This window comes from Pinus tabuliformis, chromosome 3_1, assembly GCF_031772625.1.
Source record: "Pinus tabuliformis cultivar Carrire ecotype Pingquan chromosome 3_1, CPIR1, whole genome shotgun sequence".
Taxonomy (NCBI): domain Eukaryota; kingdom Viridiplantae; phylum Streptophyta; class Pinopsida; order Pinales; family Pinaceae; genus Pinus; species Pinus tabuliformis.
Genome location: NC_142301.1, coordinates 369,451,915 through 369,472,189, shown reverse-complemented (window position 1 = coordinate 369,472,189; position 20,275 = coordinate 369,451,915). Strand labels below are relative to the sequence as shown.

Below are 20,275 nucleotides of genomic sequence, written 5' to 3'. Positions count from 1 at the left end.
ATTCCACCCTAGCCAATCCTTCCATCTTTTCTTGCTATAGGTGACTGAATTTTGGTTGGAACCTATCTTTTTGAGGTAGCGAGTGGTGGGGAGCTATCTTTCAAAGGCAATGAGGGTTGGAACTTAGTTTTCAGAGGCAATGAAGGTTGGTAAAGGGTAGTGGATTCGGTTGTTTGAGGTAGTGAAGGGTAGCAGGTTGTCTAAGGCTAGTTTCTAGTCTACAACAAACTAGCATAAGGCCAAATTTAGGCCAGCGAGTGGCCTAAGAGGCCACGCTTAGGGTTCTATGGCTACGACTGGCTGAAAGTGAGGCAATGAGGTGACTTTAGGGGTAACAAGGGTAAATAATGGTGTAAGGAAGTAAGGAGGCCAACCAGTGTGATTTTGTTGCAACACAAGGTTAGGACATGGCCATAAGGGGTGTTGCTTGTTGAACTAGGGCTTAAGAAGCACATGGGGGGGGCTGCAGTAGTAAGCTGAGTGGCATCAACTGATCTAAGGTTAGGGCAATTTGTGTCTTTAGCTATTGATGGATAGAGCAGGGATGGCTACAATTTTTTAAGCCTAGAATTATGTTTGTGTTGATATCCTTATTAGGAGACTATGGATCTTTGTGAGTTCGCTATTTGCTTGTTAAATTAGCCCTACTTTATAGTTGTTGTGTTGTCGCAAAATCTAGTAGGGCTTGGAGAGGGGCACCCTACAAGGCTAAAAATAGACCAAGAGGCAACAATGGGGTAGTGGCCCACTATCACCACATCAAAAACCCCCTTCTCTTTACGGATTTTCACTAATGGGAGGAGTCCCAGTATGTGAGAGGGTCACCTAATGGATATTCTAAGGTTAAGGTACAAGGTGACACAAGAAAGGCATAATTGAGGTTCAAGGCTCTAATTGGAGGCAATTCACTTTCTTGATAGAGGCCTATTTGATGAGGCATAAGACATAGGATTTGATTGATGAGTTGAGTTTTGGTGCAACCAAGGGTTAAGGCTAGGAGAAAGGTTTCCAAAAATGCATATTGACAACTCTTAAGGCTCATGAAATCTTCAAAGAAGCCCCTAAGTTGAAACAAACTAGACTAGGGTTCCCCCTTAAGGCAAACAACTAGGGCAAGAAAATTTATGGACAAGATTGAAGTGGATGCCCACCAAAAGGATAGATTTTGTGGCAAATGCAATCCCTTGATGTTTAGGCTCTCCAATCCCACAAACTCTCCTTGCCTAGGGATTTGCACAAAGTCCTAGTAAGATCACTTGGCCTTGAAGGGGCCGAATTTAGAGAAAGAGAAATTATGGATTAAAAGAGAGTTTGATCACCAACCAAATGGACTAGTCCCTTATTCCTTGGGAGTATGGAGTCTATGATGTGTTAGATTTGCCAAATAGTCACTAAGGAGGCCGAAATTTTGATGCCCTAGCACCAACACTTTAAGCAATTATCTATGCAATGGAAAAATGGAGTTTTCATGGGAGAGATAATGAAAGATCACCACTAGGACATTCATTCACATGTTATGTATGAGTAATGCATGCAATAGATCATCTAGAATAGCATTCAATATATCTTCAACAAATTAAGGCATAATTGCAAACCCTAGAATCAACAATATTCCATACATTAGACATGTAAAAGAAAGATATTCAACAATTAGGTACACTTACAAGATAACATGCAAAAGATCCATCCATTCATCCAAAGAATAGCTCCAAAGCACAACGATTTAGCTCCAAATATCAAAATGCATCAATAGATCCAAATTCTCCACAAACATAAGAGGCCGAAACGCATAAGGAGGCCGAAATGCATAAGAAGGCCGAAAATCCAGGGGTGATGTGATGAGTTATTCCTTTATTTATAGGAGGAATTCAAATCCTAATTTAGGCCTACTAGCCCCCAAAATAATAAATAATGTGTCATAACATGTCTAGGTCACAAGCCGACCTAGTAACCAATGCAATGAATCAAATCTAACCCACACATGTGAGCTGAAATAGTAGATATGTTGACATCATGCATGTGTGAGCCCTCCTAGGGCTAGCATTGAGGGCCAAAGGTGCCATATGATGTGTAGAGGTCCTCTAAAATCATTCCTTAGGGGTTGGCCCCTAGGTCTTTGTCAATCTCCATTTGTGGACCCCAATTTTGATTTTTGGGCACAAAAGTGGTCTCATGGGTCTCCAAGGGGTCAAACTGCCTGTCTTTGATCCAACATTGAGGGCTCTCAAGGTGCTACTAGCCCTCCCATGTCTCAAGGTGTGAGACCTTCCTCCTCTGAGACTTGGATTCAACTGCCAACTTTCATGAAGTTTTTAGTCGACTGGGGGCATGCCTAGTCTAGGTGCGTCATCCCATAAAGTCATCAATGTAGGGAAAATTGTTGGAACGCTATGGGTGTTGGTGGTGCCCATGACTATGTGTGATGCTCTACTGTTGCTCGGAGACCCATGGCTCTCAAAACCTCACCCATGGGTGCCAATATGCTCCTCTGAAAGACTTGAGCCCTAGTTAAGTTGCCCAATCCATGATGAAACCACCCGACAATTACACACAATATCTAGTGCTAACATATGCATCATTAGGTACATTTAATCATTTTTGCATCTAAGTGAACCAAACTTGATAGCATTGGGCCATTTGACAGTTCAAACAAGATTTCCCTTCCAAAATCAAGGCTTTGAACTCATTATAGTGTTACCTACCTAGGTAGGAGTGGTTAAGAGACTACCCTGTTAGGTGTTTCTAGCCCCCAAGGGGAGTGACATGTCCTTGGTCCACCCTTCAATTGATAGGTATCATGTGAATAATGATGGAACGAAGGGGAGAAGACTTCATGGCCAAGTGTCATGGTCAAAAGGACTAACTATGATGGGGCTCCTCATTTCGAGTGTATAGATGTGAGGAGGAAGCAATCATGGATACATGAGTTACCAACTTGATCTTTGTTTTTCCACCCTTCTTGTGCACCTTTTACTTTTTCTTGATTTTCCTTTGTATTACTGCTCTTAGCTCAAGGGTTAGAGCTTGCTTTGTATGATGTATAACAATGATTTCTCCCTTAGAGTGAGGCAACTCATTGGCTACTAGGGGTTGGAACATGCAAGGGTTCCTTCTCATAATATGAAGGGCAACATGTGCTTAGGAAGCAGGCGATAGCCATAATGAGTGAGTTAGAGCTCATGCTAAGCTTTTGCCCATGTGCTAATGTGGATGTCTCGACCATCTTTTGCATTTTGATCTTCTTTCGTTTTTATTTGTGGCCATTACTTGCTTTTCCCTTTTTTTTAGCTCCATCAACCTCCTAGGGCCAAGTTTCGGGCCCTACTGAAGTTGGAGGATGTATGGTGATAATACCAGAGAACCCATGGTCAATTGAACCCGAAGAAGGGAGGTGGAATATGGGGCTCGTAATGTAAGATGGAAAGTGGTAAGTATTGAATATGGAAAGATGGGACTATGCTATCTTAATTGGGGTTTCCCAACTGGTGCCCCTCCTATACCCATTGAGCCATTAGGGGAGGTCCCATTGGACTAGGATGAAGGGGAGGCCTCATTGGACTAGGATGAAATATTAACTCCCCATTTAAGGTGAGGGAACAAAATGACGGTCAAAGCCCCTCTTCCTTCTAGGTTACCCATAATCCATGCCAAATTCCCAAAATACAAACAAGCATAAGCACCTAATTGCAAAATGAATAAAGTACCTTTTGATGAGAAACCCACCTTCCAACATGCGCTCTTTTCAAATGGGTGAGCAAGCATATGATTGATGCAGGTGGCAGAGATATGAATGGCACAATGGCACAATGGCACTAGTGGCTGTTAGGCGCTGCCGACTGAAGAGATGGTAGTAGGAAATTTCTCCCATGGGGTCACCCACTTTGGTGGGTAACAAGTTGCTTTTGGAATCAATTATTGCTTGAGTTCTTTGTTATACCACTTTTCTATTCAATAAAAGATCATCATTGTTTTATAAATTGGTGAGTACTACAACACTGTTATGAAATACAATTTTGTCATGTGTTTATTGAAACCCTAACTTAGAATTACATCCCAATGGTAATCTCTCTAAGAGGGATATTACAGTGGTATTAGAGTTGTGCATCTGACCAGCTTATGAGTATATGATTTTTGGATGCTCCTAGAGGGTAGGGGAAACATTACAATCAGGGAAAAGAAGGGTGGCAATAGTTATACAGATATAATCATGGCGAACATGGAAGAGCAACCACCAAAGATTATTCACTCAGACATCTTGGGGGAGCTAGCAAGAGGGAAGCAATAGATGGCTCAATAGATGGCATAAGGGCAACAACAAGTGGCCCAAATTCTTACCCAAATTTTGGCAAATCTAAGTAATGCGGTAACAATGGTGCTAGTGGATCTAATGGAGGCAACTGGAGTCAGGCAAAGGGAAGCAACAACCATATTCCTGGTCCTTTTAACATCCCTACACAAACTAACATAGGGGCAACCAGTAGGGAGGATCCTAGACCTTTACTGCCCCAATTTCGAGATGGTCAGGTAGTAGTAAACCAAGGAACACCAAAATAGAACGAAGATTTTTTAGAATTATCCGGGAGTATGAGTCACTAGGAGAGGATGTTCAAGCAATTATGACCTTTATGAAGTTTAGTAACATTAAGTACAAAAGTAGGCCTAGGGATCATAATAGGGGCACACAACAAAAATTTGATCTGCTACGCAAGGTTGGGACACTGTCCATCCCATCCTTTGTTGGGTCACCCAAATACTCGAGAAGGTCTTGGTTGTTACAAAAGTTAGACACTGACTTCCAACTTCACCCAATGTTGGAATCAAAGGCCATCAAATTCGCCACCCCACATTTGGAAGGAGAAGCTCATGAATGGTGGTACCACAAATTGATCACCCTGGGACATTTCAAATTTACTTCTTACGTGGACTTCACACAAAGGTTGATAGATCAGTTTGACAAGAAGGATCCAAAGATACACTTCAGAAAGCTAGCGTAACTCAAGCAGACTGGAACACCAGATGCCTACATTTCGAAATTTCAGCGAGTAGCTGTTATGGTGACAAACATATTTGAATAGAGACTGATCATGCTATTCACAAAATGTTTAGCCAAACCACTGCATGGTTGGGTCAAAGCCTTCAAACCCATCACCTTGCAAGATTCCATCACTAGGATGCGAGACATGGATGACGCAATACCTAAAGCGAAAGTTCCATCCAAACACTCATCACTCAGAAAAATAGAGATAAGAGGCCATTTCAGAGAGAGTGGGCTGGGAAGGATAGGTTGGATGATGAGACTTGAAGCGAGTTGAAAAGTAAGAAACTCTGCTTCAATTGCAAGGAACCATGTGAACCAGGTCACAGATGCTTGGGCAAGGGAAAGGTCCACTATGTTAAGGTGTTGCTAGACAACGACAATGAAGAAGATACAATGCTGGCACCAAGAAATGAGCCTAGCAGTTCAGAGGGGGGGCAATCCCATGAGGAAGCGAAAGGGGATGAGAGGCCTTGTACGAGGATTAAGGGTGGTACTATTGCCACATTTTTTGGTTTCCCTAGATATTACATCTTCAGGGTTAGGGGTTCATACAGGGACAAGGAGTCATAGCCTTGGTAGATGGCGAGGCAACTCACAACTTCATCGATGTAGCTTTGGTGGCAACGAGAGGTATTTCCAAAGAAGAGTTTGAGGGCTTAAACATTATGGTGGCTGATGGATACAACATGACATGCACACAGGGGGTTCCGCGCTTGAACGTGACACTAGGAAATTACACATTTACCGATGAATTTTATGTAGTGGATCTTACAGACACCAATGTTGTATTGGGGGTACAATGGTTACTCACTGAGGAAGTTCTCAATGAATTACCAGGTAATGGAGGTAAAATTCAAGGCCTCAAATGACAATAAGATAGTGTTGAGGGGTATGTTTACTGGCTCTCCTCGAACTGTATTGACTAAGAGAATGGAAGCTACATTCAGGCATGGAGATATAACTTGCGACAAAAGTCATCATATAGCAGCCAACAGTATGAGGCATATATCAGTTATTGTTGAGCATATATCACACAGACAGGCCAACCAACAGAGAGACCCAGACACCGAAGCTTCACAAGACTGAGCACACCATAGAGCTAGAGGAGGGGCCAAACCAGTGATCACCACACTTTACAGGCATCTGAAGAAATTCAAGGATGAGATAAAAAAGGCCATCAAAGAATTGCTAGCCATGGGCCACATCAGACCTAGTTCGAGTCCATTTGCTTCATCAATTGTTTTGGTGAAGAAAAGGATGGTACCTGGAGGATGTGCATTGACTACGAAGCCTTGAACAAGAAGACCATCAAAAACAGGTACCCGATCCCTAGGATCGATGAGCTGCTAGATCAATTGCATGGAGTAGTGTATTTCTTGAAGATTGATCTTCGATTAGGTTATCATCAGATTCGAGTCTGAGAGCAGGATGTGCATAAGGCAACCTTCAAGTGCCACTATGGCATTTTGAATTTTTGGTCATGCCATTTGGGTTGACCAATGCATCGACCACCTTTCAGTCATGCATGAATCACATCTTCAACAAACAGTTGAGGAAGTTCTTATTGGTATTCTTTGATGACTTCTTCATATACAACAAAACATGGGAGGAGCATTTGGGACATTTGGATGAGTTTTGGGTATTACAAAGGAGTAGTGACATTATGCCAAGGCATCAAAGTGTGATTTTGGGATGACTGAGATCCTTTATTTGGGCCATGTGATTGGTGTGCAGGGTTTACAGGTAAATCAGGATAAGATACAAGCCATACTAGATTGGCCCACACCCAGGAACCTTACTGAGTTGTGGGGATTCTCTGGGATTTGAAGCTACTATAGGCGGTTCATTAAGGGATTCTCATAGTTAGGCACACCATTAACAGACTTGACGAAGAAAGCGATGTTCAGGTGGATAGAGGAGTCAAAGAGAGTATTTAACAAGCTCAAAGAGGTGACGAGCTTGTGCTCGATGTTAGTACTTCTTGACTTCAACTAGGCCTTGATATTGGAATGCGATGCTTTGTGTGAGGGGATAAGAGTTCTATTGATGTTAAATAAACACTCCATAGCCTTCAAAAGTCGGAAATTCAGAGATCCAAAGAAGTTCTATTCCATCTACAACAAGGAGATGGTCGCCATCATGCGTGTTTTGACAAAGTTCAAATACTATTTGGTAGGGGGAAATTTTGTGGCTAGAATAGATCACAATAGCTTATGGCACTTCTTGGAACAAAATGACCTAAATGAAAGACAACAAAAATGGGTAAGTTAGATTCAGGGTTATAATTTTGATATTGAGCACGTGAAGGGCAAGAAGAAAGTTGTGGCTAATGCACTCTCTAGGAAGCCGATCGTGTGTTCACTCATGGAGATCATAGGAGATTGGAAAGCCTACCCCTTGGTAGAATATTCCAAAAATAACTTTGCTTGTGAGTTAATGGACAATATTATCCAGAATGACAGGTACATAGTAGTAGATGGGGTCATTTTCTATAAAGATAGGTTATATGGTCCTTGAATCCACACTCAAAGAGAAGATCTTGAAGGCCACACATGACACACTACAAGCAGGGCACTAAGGGTTCTTCAAGACCTACAGGAAGATCAAAGAAGGTTCTCACATAAAGACCTCATGGATGATGTGTTGAGGCATGTAAGGGAGTGCATATTTGTCAACAGAACAAGCCCGAGCATACACCTCCTACAAGATTACTACAACCCTTTCCCATTCTAGAACAGAAATGGGAGAGCATATCGATGAACTTTATCACAGGTCTACCCAAGGCATAGGGCAAGGATTGCATCTACGTGATAGTTGATAGGTTGACCAAGTTCGCACATTTCTTTGCGATTTCAACAGATTATAAGGCAACACAAGTGGCAGAATTGTTCTTCAAGTAGGTGTTTAGACTCCATGGGCTGCCTAAAAATATAGTTAGTGATCGGGATAACAGGTTTATCAATGCATTTTGGCAGGAGTTGTTTAGATTGGTGGGCACAGAGTTGACCCCTAGTACTAGTTATCACCCTCAAATAGATGGCCATATAGAGATTGTGAATAAATGGATTGAGGGGTATCTGCATAACTATGTGTTAGGATAACAAAAGGCATGGATCAAATGGTTACATCTCGGGGAGCACTGCTACAACACCACTTATCATTTTATTATTGGGATGACCCCATTTAGGGCATTATATGGGTACAATACTCCATTGTTTGTTGATTTGGCAATTGGGGATAACAAGCTCCAAAAGCCAAATATTGGATATAGGAAAGCCAAGGCATCCATAAGGTCCTTAAGGAGAATCTGCAGATTTCCCAGAACCAACAAAAGATATATGCAAATAGGCATATGGTAGAGCACAACTTTGAGGTAGGAGATTTAGTTTTCCTAAGATTGTAGCCATATAGACAACCTTCACTCAAGAAAAGTGGTGTAGAGAAACTAAAACCCATATTTTATGGGCCTTGAAAATTAATTAGATGAATTGGTGAAGCAACTTATGAGCTGGAGTTGCTGGAGGGGAGCATCCACAATGTCTTCCATGTCAGTTGAGCTATCCCCTTTGGACAAGGAGGGGTAGTTAGTATTGATTTCGAAATCCATCATGGCTGTCTGAGAGAGGAAATTGAGTGTCAGGATGATCTCAAAGTACCTTATAAGGTGGAAAGATTTGCCTGAGGAGGTGCCACATGGTAAGTGAAATAGATCTTGCAGCACCCGAATCTACAGTTGATTGAGGACAAGCAATGGTAGGAAGGGGGGACTGTGATGTCCTCTTTGAATTAATTGCCTAAGGATGTAGTAGCCTATCTAATCTTATAGGCTATAGTCATTTCAAAAGGGAGAATTATTGTTTAATGTTACATAGGGAACATTAGATAATTGTTAGGATATTCCGACACATAGGAAATAGTTAAGTATAACTTGGTCTAGTGTAGAGTTAGGTAAAGAGTGTTTCTTTACTATGTACATTTGTAACTTACAATCCGACGGTCACGATATGTTCTAGACATGAAGTGATCTGACGGTTCATTCTCTCCTCGGTATTACCGACACTTGATCCCTGGCTTAACACCCAGTTGGTCCATGATCTCTATTTAAAGAGCATGGAGGGTCATTTGTAGGGTGACCGTTCATGAGAGAAGCTTATGTAAATTTTCTTTATTTTATTAATAAATTGCTTGAAGTAGCCCCGTTGGCTCAGGCCGTGGAATGTTTCCCTCTTTGAGGGTTTTAACCACGTCAAGAACACTGGTGTATTGATCTGTGATCTGTTTGTGAGCGGTGTCCTTTGGTGTTCTATTTGAGGAGCTTACCCTGTAAATTCCTACATGGTATTAGAGCTATTTGAGGGCCGCATCCGTTGGTGATCCAAATCGGAAGCCGGTACAACTGCATCTGACTGTCGTTTCCTAGATCTACTATTTCTAACTGCTTTCGGGCCGAGAGGACTGCTCTATTGTGTTAGGAGCATTTGTTCTAGTGAGGAACCCCTTCTGGAGGAATACAATCTTTATTTGTAGTTTTAGTTATTTATCTCTGTTTATTTCAGTTTATTTATCTCTCTGTTTTTTATTACCGGATCTATACCTTTCATTTCTGTGTATGCTTTTTGCCTCGCGACTCTGTGCGATCTGGGCAAATTAGAAACAAAGAGGAAAGATTTTTTTTCATGCGTATGCTCTTTTCTGCCACGCGTTAGTGTGATCTCGGAAAGTTAGAAACATTGAGGAAAATATTTAATGTTTAGAAAAACTAACTTCAAGCCATAAGGTTTGGTTTTTTTTGTATGTCCGTGTTGGGTTGTGTGGTTTTTTGTTTTGTAGGCAAAAATAGGTTTTTTCAAGCAATCACGCACCCCAAAGCTTCAGCGACTATAAAAAAAAACCCCTTCCTAATTTCCAAAAATTACTAATCTTTTAAACTAACTCACTTGGTCCAAAGTTGCTTTATGAGAATAGAGGTCTTGGGTTCAAGTCTATCTTTTTGTTGAGTTACTTTTTCAAAAAGCACATGTAACTTATGTTTTAAAGTTACTTTATGTAAAAGTGTTCTCACCCATTATAAAAAGTGAGTCACTTATAATTCTAAAGTCTCTTATCTTTTATTTAAATTACAATTTAGTGAGTAGCTCATAAAGTACCATTGTAAAAGTGACTTTCACTTATTTATAAAAGTGGGTCACATAAAATATTTTTTAAAGTGAGCTAATTAGATTAAGTTTGGAAAGGGGGGATATTTTTTTTAAATATAACATTATCATTCACTTCTGCACATTCACGCATTTCGTCGACATCTTCAACAACTTTTTTTCAAAAAGCCATAACTTCTTCATCTGGAAGCCGTTTTCAGAGCCGTTTTTTTTAATCAACCTAATTTTTCAAAATCTTTCCATTGGAACACTTAGTTTCAACATCTATAGCTTTAGTTTTTGTTAAAATGGAAAGTCCATGCCAAGTTATTCTTAACAGCACCAACTACTTTCAATGGTGGTCCTACATTGTGGATTTACTTAGAAGTAAAGGTCTTTACAGAATAGCCTCAAGCTAAGAAACTAAACCTAAAGATGAAGATAAGACAACCAAATGGAAAAATAGGCAAGATCAAGCACGTGGGTTGATAGGGATGTCTATTTCTCCAGAACTTAGATTCCATATCGCAGAACTTGATACCCCTAACGAAGCAATGAAACAACTCACTAAAGTTTTTGAAATTAAAAATGAAATTAGAGCTCATCAACTCGAAAATGAGTTGCTTACGATGGACCCGAATAATTTTTCTTCCATTGAAGATTTTCTGTCCAAGTTCAAGACCCTTAGACTTCTCTTGGAAGGTGTTAAGGTTAAGAAAGAAGATGGTAGCCTTATCTATTCCATTCTTACTAAGTTGGGACCAGCCTACTCTGTGTTTGTTTCCACCTTCCATTTTATTAGAGATGCATTTATTTCTCAAGGACAAGACTACAAGTCCCCCTCTTTTGATGCCTTTTGTGATTCTTTAATAAGAGAACAAGAAAAACTCTTATATCTTGGTCTTCTTAATCTTGGAAACTCTTCTAAGAAAGCCTTAGCTGCCCAGCAGCAACCAAATTCAAAGAATCCTAAGAAGCAGTGTCCTAAAAAGAATGGTCCTAAACCAAACAAGGGTCCTAAGCAATTTCAGTCTCAAAATGAAAAATCATTTCAACAAAATGATAAGGCAAATAAAAACAAAGGGAAGAAGACTGATAGACATTGCCACTTTTTTAATCGAGATGGCCACTTAGAGTGCTCCAAATGTTTTAAGAAGATGGAAGCTTGGAAGCAGCAATGAAGAAACATAACATCCATTTGGAGCACTTTTCAACTTCAATTTCATTTTCAGGAATAACACTTTCTGCATGTGGTTGTCAAGCATCTCAGTCTGGTTATGCGCTAAATGTGTCTTCTTCTCATTCTCATGAGTGGCTCATTGATTCTGGAGCTTCTTATCACATGGCCAAAAATAAAGCCATGTTTTCTTCTTTAAATGATTTTAACACCAAAAATATATATGTTGGTGATGATATATCTCTTAGTGTTGTAGGGACTGGAACTGTTCATCTAGACAAAGGTCAATTTAATGATGTATTATGTGTTCAACCTTATCCTGCAACCTTCTATCTGTATATCAGATAACTCATTCAGGTGAAGGTAAAACTATTGAATTTTCACCTCACGATGTTGTAATTAAAGACCTAAGAGATCTTAAACAGATTTTAGCTATTGGCATTGCTGATGATTCTACAAGGTTGTATAAGTTTAACAACTTTGGGTCATCAACTTTTCTGTCGGTATTTGTTGCTCATAATGATGAAGTGAGCAAAATTTGGCATGAGCGATTTGGTCACTTAAACTATCGCTCCCATCAAAATCTATGTAAAGAAAATATGGTGACAGGTCTTCCTATGGTATCTTGTAGAGATGGTGTTTGTTCCGGATGTGTACTCGGAAAACATCATCGAGATAGTTTTGAAAAACGTGCCTCTTGGCATGCCTCAGCCCCTTTACAGCTTGTGCATAGTGATTTCTGTGGTCCACTTCCAATTGTTTCATTTTCTGGCTACAAGTATTTCTTAACTTTCATTGATGATTTCTCCAGACGCACTTGGGTATACTTCTTAAAACTCAAGAGTGAAGTATTTAACATGTTCTTGGCCTTTAAGGCCTTTGTTGAAAAACAATCTGGACATCAAATTCTTAAGCTAAGATCTAATAATGGTGGAGAATATGTTAACAGCAAATTCATCAACTTTTGCATTGAGCATGGAATTCAAATGCAACAAACTGTTCCATATACTCCACAACAAAATGGTGTAGCTAAAAGGAAGAATCGCACCTTAAAGGAAATGGCTAATTGTATGCTTCAATCTAAAGGACTTAATCTTAATTTTTGGGCATAAGCAATTAACTGTGCAAATTACATAGTAAATCACACTCCTAATAAGGTTTTAAAGAATATCACTCCAGAAGAAGCATGGAGCTCAATTAAACTAGATGTAAGTCACTTTCGTGTTTTTGGAAGTGAAGCATGGGCCCATATTCCAGATGAGAAACATAAAGCTTTAGAACCTAGGAGTGAAAAATGTATTTTTTTTGGATATTCTGAAGATGTTAAGGGATATAGACTTATTCCACTTAAGTCCAAAAATTTTATCATTAGAAGAGATGTAAGGTTTGCTGAAATTATATCGGCTTACGAGCCTAGTTCGACGGATGTGCCACCTCTCTCTATCCCTTCTTCTTCTGAAAACATTTCTTTTTCAGATGATGACATCGAGGATGAAAATGCTCCCCTACCTTCTCAGGATCCTCCTGCAGCTCCTCAGCTTCCTAAATGGGTCCGTGCTACTCGGGATGCAGCAGGTGCTCTTGTAGGTGATCCTACAGATCAACGACGTACACATTCTCAGTTCGATAGGGCCTCTTCTTTATTGGCTCAAGCTTCATCGAATCATGATCCCAATACCTTTCAGAAGCTTCAGGCCATCCAGATTGGGACACAACTATGAATGAAGAATATCGTTCATTATTGGCAAATGATACATGGGATCTTGTTCCTCTTCCAAAGGGACGAAAACTTGTTAGATGCAAATGGGTTTATAGCACCAAGTATGGACTAGATGGAAAAGTTGATAAACATAAAGCTGGTCTTGTTGCTAAGGGTTTTTCACAAGTTGAAGGCATTGACTATATTGGAACCTTTTCCCCTGTTGCGAAAATGAACTCTATCCACCTTGTTCTTTCCCTTGCTGCCTCTTTCAAATGGGAAGTCCATTAGATGGATGTTAAATCTGCCTTCTTGCATGGGGACTTGCATGAAGAAATCTATATGGAACAACCTACTGGCTTTACACAAACAGACTCCAGCCTTGTATGTCGGCTGAAGAAATCCCTTTATGATTTCAAGCAAGCCCCTCAGACTTGGTATGCCAAAATGGACAGCTTTCTTTTAGATACTAGCTTTTCTAGGTGTCATTCTGACAATATGTCTACACCAAGAAAGTGGGTATGTCTCTTATCATTCTTGTTCTTTATGTTGATGATCTTATCCTTACTGGTAGTGATCCCAACCATATAAACCATGTGAAGTCCAACCTTAAAAAGAAGTTTGAAATGACATACTTAGGACACTTGCATTATTTTCTTGGTCTTTAAGTCTTGCAATCCAAGGAAGGTATTACCCTTTCCTAGTCCAAGTATGCCTGTGATCTTCTACGCCACTTTCACATGGAAGACTGTAAGCCAACCCTTTCTCCCTTTCAGTCTAGAGCCAAACTATCAGTCACTTGTACTTGCCCTGAAGTTGATGCTACCTTATACCGTTAGCTTGTAGGAAAACTTTTGTATCTGACCCATACCCGTCCTGACCTTTCCTTTGTTGTTGGCCTTATTGCTCAGTTTATGCAAAACCCACATGAAAGTCATTGGAAAGCAGCTAAAAGAATACTTCGTTATGTTCGAGGTACAGTTCAGTTTGGGATTCATTATAGTGTAGAAGCATCTCCTCTATTGGTTGGTTTCAATGATTCCGATTGGGCTGGTGACTCTGATGATCGAAAGTCTACTGCAGGATATGTCTTCACTCTTGGTTTTGGACCTATTACATGGGCTTGCAAGAAACAAAGTGCAATTTCTCTTTCTTCAGCAGAAGCAGAGTATCGTGGTGTCGTAGAAGCTAGTAAGGAAGCCTTATGGCTTCGTCAGATCCTATCAGAGTTTGGCTTTCAGCAACAGCATTCAACTGCACTTTGGTGTGATAATCAAAGTGCCATTCAACTATGCAAAGATCTAGTCCAACATTAGCGCAACAAACACATTGAACTACACATGCACTTCATCAGAAAGCTCATTCATGACCATGTCCTTGAAGTGCAATATTGTTCAATCGATGATCAAGTTGCAGACATCTTTACAAAGGCTCTCACAGAGGCGAAGTTTACTAAACTTCGAATTATGGTTGGAGTTCAGGAAGTTGTCACTAAGGGGGGATAGGCTCTAATGCCTCCTTCCTTCTCCTATTGTGTCATATTTGTACATCCTTCAATCCTATCCCAAGTTGTTCTTAAGGGGGGATGTTAGGATATTCCGACACATAGGAAATAGTTAAATATAACTTGGTCTAGTGTAGAGTTAGGTAAAGTGTGTGTGTTTCTTTACTATGTACATATGTAACTCACAATCCAATGGTCACGATATGTTCTAGACATGAAGTGATCCGACGGTTCATTCTCTCCTCGAAATTACTGACACTTGATCCGTGGCTTAACACTTGATTGTTCCATGATCTCTATTTAAAGAGCATGGAGGGTCATTTGTAGGGTGACCATTCATGAGAGAAGCTTATGTAAATTTTCTTTCTTTTATTAATAAATTGCCTGAAGTGGCTGCGTTGGCTCAGGCCATGGACTGTTTCCCTCTTTGAGGGTTTTAACCACGTCAAGAATACTAGTGTATTGATCTGTGATCTGTTTGTGAGCGGTGTCCTTCAGTGTTTTATCTGAGGAACTTACCCTATAAATTCCTACAATAATAAAAATTAAATTGGGGAAAATGGAGGGAAACTTGCAAGTCACTTAAATTTGAATTTAGGAGGGTAAAGCCTCAAAGAGAAACTATATAAGGAAGGGAGGAGACTCATTATGACCATTATGGATTGTTGTTCTTCTTGATTTTGAGCTAAGTGCTCTTGGAGGGTTCTATGACCCTTGTCTTTGATTGGTTTCAGTGGTGAAAGATTCCACCCTAGCCAATCCTTCCATCATTTCTTGCTACAGGTGACCAAATTTTGGCTGGAACCTATCTTTTTGAGGCAACAAGTGGCAGGGAGCTATATTTTTGAGCCAGTGAGGGATGGAATCTAGGTTTTTAAGGCAGTGAGGGTTGGCAAAGGGTAGTGGATTGAGTTATCTGAGGTAGAAAAGGGCAATGGACTGTCTGAGGCTAGTTTCTAGTTTATAATGAACTAGCATAAAGCCAAGTTCAGGTCAGAGAGTGGCCGCAGTTAGGGTGTTAAGGTTGTGGCTAGCTGAAAGTGAGGCAACGAGGTGAATTTAGGGTGCTAGTTGAGGCAACAAGGGTGAATAATGGTGTCAGGTAGCAGCGAGGCCGATTGGTGTGATTTTGTGGCCATACAAGGCCAAGACAAGGCCATAAGGGGTGTCACTTGCTGAACCAGGGCCTATGAAGCACATAAGGCAGGGAGGGGGGAAGGAACTACAATAGTACATTGAGCGACATCAGTTAATCTAAGGTGAGGGTAATTTGTGTCTCTAGCTATTGATGGATAAAGCAGGGATGGCTACAATTTTGTAAGCTTAGAAACTATGTTTGTGTTGATATCCCCATTAGGAGACTGCAGATCTTTGTAACTCTACTATTTGCTTGTTGAATTGGCCCTATTTTATAGTTGCTACTTTTGGAATTAGTTATTGCTTTAGTTCTTCATTATACTACTTGTGTATTCAATAAAAGATCATCATTGTTTTATAAATTGATGAGTATTGCTATTGTTAGAGCAGGGAGAGCTATAGTTTTTTAAGCCTAGAAACTATGTTTGTGTTGATATACCTATTGGGAGACTGTGGATATTTGTAAGTCTACTATTCGCTTGTTGAATAGGCCCTACTCTATAATGGTTGCTTGTGGATTCTGGAACCAATTGTTGCTTGATTTTGTTATTATACTACTTGTCTATTCAATACAAGATCATTAGTGTTTTATAAATTGATGAGTACCGCAACACTATTATGAAATACAATTCTATCTTGTGTTTATTGAAACCCTAACTTAGAATTGCATCCGAAGGGTAATCTCTCTAAGAGGGCTATTACAGTTTACAAGATAGGATCTATCCAAGAACAAAAAATAGAATGCACCCCCACCACTAGGTAAGTACATTTGCACTTAATACATCCATCAAATAAATCGACAAGGCTTATAGAGACCAGTTACTCAAGAAATCATTGCTAATCCATAAACCCTAGCCATGAAAATCAAAGAAGTTGTCAAAATCATCCACAAATCATCTCCTCTTGATGAGGTGCATTAACCTTCCATTAATAGCATCAAATCTAAGACAAATCAACTCTAATAAGATTTCAGAGATTTCAATTTTTTTTAAGGAATTTGTCTCCCAATTCAACCATTAGAAAATGTTGAGGCATCTCCATTTCTAGGGAGTGCTCAACCTCCTCTTACATTAAAATATTAATTTCTTTACGTTTCAATGGATATTATTTTTTGTTTATCAATCGCTTCATTGGCTAGTAATGATACAAAAAAGATAGGAAAGAGAGGAAGACAATTCAACCTTGAGAAAATGATGAGGCATCTCTGTTTGTAGGTAGAAACTCAACTTCCTCTTACATTAAAATATTAATTTCTTTAAGCAAAATCCCCTAATCTAGCTCATGGAGGGGCAAAATACCCTCTTCACCAATTACCTAACCTAAAAGATACAAAATTATGCCTTTTCATGTTGCATGTATAATAATCTACACCAAATGGCCCCTCAAAGAGAGGGACACCTCCATAAATGTTGGAAATAAGGGGCTTTATTGCATAACATCTAGCCTCCAAAGACCCTTGAATGTTGAATGCCTCCACAAGTAATGCCAACTAACCATCAAACATGTCAAGTGTGTACAAGTCAACTTTGATTAAGCTTTAAATCTAGGTTGTCACATCCATAGTTTGTAGTTCAGTTCACCACTATTTTGTTTCGGCGTTACACACACACACATCAAGTCTCCAATCTTTGTCAATAGAAGAGTTCCCCATTCAACAAATCAGTATCATTGATCCTTTGATATCTTGATGGAGTTACCCAACAGGCCCCTATGCTCTTTAGATATGCTACTTCTTCATTTATAGATATGAAGTAGGCTTGCAAGATCTAGTGGTTATTTGCTTTACCCAATATAAATCAAGACCAAGTAATACACATCATTAATTGCTAGGTTGGATAACAATTGAAGTGTTTTCAAGTTTCCTTCTAACCCTAAATTTAGAAGCTATGCTCAATTCATGTACATATATAGGAGGAAGAATTTAGAGACACATGAGTATAAAGGCCAAAGATCATGAGCCTCTATGTCTAAACTAGTGCCAAAGTGGTTTGTGTGGCCATGTTTTTGCCTTTTGTCAGACCCCTGATTTTGTACCAAGGTTTATTTTTAGATGTTCTTAGGGTACTCGAGTTATGTGCCTTCAGAGGGATTTTGATGGTTTCTTGACAAACCTTCTAGAAGAAGAGAACACGACAGAAGCTATGAGTGGCCAGTTGTTGCAAATGATGTGCCATCAGGTACATATTGGATGATATGCCACCATCTTTAATTATAGTCTTCCTCGAATTCATTATCAAAACTAGGACCATCTTCTTCTTGACTATAGTTTTTAGATCCACCCTCGTTGCTTACTTCAGGGCTTGTACAACCTCACCCATAAATGGCTTGTGAGACATCTCAAGTTGGACACACATTGAAACAATAGTTGCAACTCTTGCCATGTTTTCAAATGAAAAAGGGCCATTTAAAAGAGTATCTCTAACATCTCGAAGCCCTCATTTGTGTTAAGGAAGGGGTAGGCCCAAGTAACTAAATTTTCTTGCCCAAGTGTTGAGAGATGTCAATTGGATTCTTCCCGGAAAGCAACTGAGCAACACATGCAAAAGTCCCCATAACTTCTGTTGAGATGTACCCTTTCCACTCATCAGAAGCTACTTTTGGAAGTCCAAAATCTGACACTTCAGGGGTGAAATCGTCCTCTTACAACATGTTTTTAGACTTAAAAGCATGATGTATAACTTGAGGATTTGAATCTTCGTGAAGATAGGCAATCCCTTGTGCTGCACCAAGTACTATTTTCATGTGGGCATCCCAATCAAGTAGAGCAATTCCTTTGTCTTGGTCATGTAAATGAGATTCCACATTGTCATTTGGGATAAGCTCATAAACAAAAAAAACTATTATGTTATTCAATACAATTTCCTATTAACTTCACAAAATTTCGATGATGCAATCGAGTAGGCATCTCCACTTCTACCATAAATTCCTGTCCTCCTTGTTGTTCATCTTTTCTAAGATTTTTCACACCTGACTTTGTTCCATCTTCCAATACTCCAATAAACATGTCTGAAGCCTCCCTCCCCAAGTATATTTTGAGAATTGAATAGATTTGTAGCCTTTTTGAGCTTAGCTAGTGCGAATAATTTTGTAAATTCTATACAAGTTGCTATACTTGAAATGAAGTGAGCTTGCCATGCTACTTGAGAGGATCAAACCACCACCTAATCTTTTTGTTAATGGCAAGGTAAATGTGGGCATAGTAGTTGGAGCTAGCTTGCTTTGGTTCCCACATTTTAAAATCATGAATCAAATTGCTCCAAGATAGATCACCATAGGACACCCCTTTGACAACTTCTTTCTTAATGAATGCTTGCTTACTCATCAAGGCAATACTCTTCATGTCATTCTCAAGGGATATGCATTTTGGATTTCCTAAACATGTCTAGACAACATGGTGGATAACACACTGTATTGATGTGAAGGGTTCATAGTGTTGAAATGTGTAACTAGGTCCGGTCTTCATAATGTCTAATGTAATCATGATTTTATGTATTTGATATTAAAGAGAAAATAAATTTACTATTGTCATTCTTGATGCATGGATTTCATGCTCAAGGTTATTTTATTTATAGGTCAAACACCCATTGAGTGCTTCTAGGAATTTTTCGTGAAGTCAGAAGAGTCATTGTCATACATGTAAGACCCCTTTTGGCATGTTGTATCATGTAAAGGAATTTTATGTAAGTTAATAATGTCATAAAAGACCCTCCAAGACCTTGTCAACATGCAGTCAACAAGTCGGCCTCATGAAGGGTAATTTGATCTCCTTAGAAGCTATATAAGAAGGAACTCAACCTCATTTGGACAGAAGACAAGCAAGTTTGATCTCCTCAAGAAAGAAGATGGAAAAGGACGAAAATCAAAGAAAGAGGAAGAAAAGCAAGATCAAAGTTTTGGGATCTCTCTCTCTCTCTCTCGTGTTAGGGTTTCTAAAGTAACTGCTAGATCAAAATTGAAGAAGTTGTTGGAAAGGTTGAAGTTGCAAAAAAAGTTGTTGGAAGTTATTGGGTTGAAGTAGCTGGAAGTTGCCAGGTTGAAATTGCTGGAAGTTGTTGGGTTGAAGTTGCTAGGTCAAAGTCGCTGAAAGTGGCTAGGTCAAAGTTGCTGGAAGCTGCTAAGTCAAAGTTGTTGAAAGTTGAATTTGAAAAGAAAAGTTCAAGAAGGAAAGTTGGCTTGGTCTTGGAGGGGTATTTGTCAAGGGTCATAGGTCTTGGAGTTCGTCACTTGAAGGTTTTATAAGAAGAGAAGAATTCTTGTGGGTTTTCATCTCAAGAGGAGAGGTTTTGGCCCTGACTTATAGCCTACATTTTGTGTTATTGATCTTCATAGTTTGGTAGTTGTTTGATGATAAGAACAATAATAATAATTAAGAGAAAGAAGAAGCAAATCAAGTTAAATAAAAATACATCACAAGCAATTATCAGAGTAAGAGAAATTACCTAATTACGCCGCCCCGTGATTTCTCAACACATAGCTCGAGTGGTTGGGTAGATGGTTTGTTCTCCTCGCACCTAAGTTCAATTTCCACATATGACATGTTGGCCCATTATGATACAGCTAAGAGGGTAGATACCCCCTCGTGAGT

The 20,275-nt window shown here is 39.6% G+C and overlaps 1 protein-coding gene and 1 pseudogene across 12 annotated transcripts in view; one reads left to right on the top strand and one right to left on the bottom strand.

Annotated features, from left to right (window-relative positions):
- The window catches only part of LOC149187244 (uncharacterized), a 212,433-nt gene that overhangs the window by 13,563 nt on the left and 178,595 nt on the right, over window positions 1–20,275 (top strand). The gene's annotated exons all lie outside the window — the stretch shown is intronic.
- Window positions 17,581–19,136, bottom strand: LOC149187246 (receptor-like serine/threonine-protein kinase ALE2 pseudogene; annotated as a pseudogene).